This window comes from Cynocephalus volans, chromosome 6, assembly GCF_027409185.1.
Source record: "Cynocephalus volans isolate mCynVol1 chromosome 6, mCynVol1.pri, whole genome shotgun sequence".
NCBI lineage: Eukaryota > Metazoa > Chordata > Mammalia > Dermoptera > Cynocephalidae > Cynocephalus > Cynocephalus volans.
Window position 1 is genome coordinate 127,974,252 of NC_084465.1, and position 1,408 is coordinate 127,975,659.

A 1,408-nucleotide genomic window follows, 5' to 3' on the forward strand; every position below is an offset into this window, starting at 1 on the left:
GGGCTACATCGCACCTTGGACTACATCTCACCTTGGACTACATCGCACCTTGGACTACATCACACCTTGGACTACATCATACTTTGGACTACGTCACACCTTGGACTACAACACACCTTGGACTACATCACACCTTAGACTACATCACACCTTGGACTACATCACACCTTGGACTACAACACACTTTGCATTGTTCTCCAATTCTTTCATGCATGTGATCTCATTTCTCTAAATTTTAAAACCCTCAAGGTTAGCTAAACTCCATTTTCCAAATTGGACAGTACACAATAAGTAACTCATTTAGCTTTATAATGCATTTATTAAGTGCTAGGGGCCGAGTAACATGCTAGATTCTGGAAATTCAACAAAGAACAGGATACAGTGCCCACCTTCAAAACACACACAGTCGTGAGGAAGGTGAGGCAGAAGCCAGGACTTGAAATACTGCAGATAAAGACAAGCCCAGGGTCTGCGTGAACGTGGAGGAGGGAGACATACCTCAGATCGCACGTTTGTAGGGTTGTCATTGGGACTGGATGACACAGTAAATATAACGGATCTGGCGCACGGTGCCTGCTCCATAAATGTTGGTTCACAAAACACTCACTCTTCTTTCACCAAGGCTTCCAACAGAGGACTCTGTTGCTAGAAGATAAATTAGGCTGTTTTCTTAAGAGCTGCTGTTTTTAAGAGCACGTGTAGATGTGACTGATGTGGTATTTTTAGGCTAGAAATAGGCTGTAGTGTATTAACTTCACTATATGCCTACTGAATGCTAAAGATATAGCAGAAGAGAAAAAAATGGACAAAATGACCTGCCCTCATGGAGCTTACATTCTAGTAAGGGACACAAAAATAAATAAGATAAATACAATTTGCAGCATTTTGGAGAGCGATCAGAGCTAGGAAGGAAAAAGAAAGTGGGGAAGCAGAATATGGATATAAGTCAGGGAGTCGAAATTCAGATAGGGCAGATCACCTGAATAAAGACCTGAAAGGGTAGTGGCTGGCCCAGGTGAATACTTGGCGAGTTTCAGCTATTGTATTAGCCACACATTTCTGTTCCACTTCTCTGCAGGTGAGCACACTGTGGCCAACGCATCTTGGCGAATACTGATTTGGGATGATGACCTGGAGTTGCCATACTTTGCTCTTATGATGAGATGTCATCATCTTCATATTTCTCACCTGTGTTACTAGTTGCTGGCATCCCCCCCCCTTTCCTTATGCAAGTCTGATCACATCAGAAGATTCTTTTCTAAAAACAAGCACACATCATGCCCCCTAGGGCCATCAGAGGGCTGACTAAAGCACTTGCTTTTGCACCTTTCATAAAGACCTATCCCCATAAAAGGATTACTTTGTTTCCTGTAATTGTTTCTCATCGGATGCTAAATTACATAAAAGG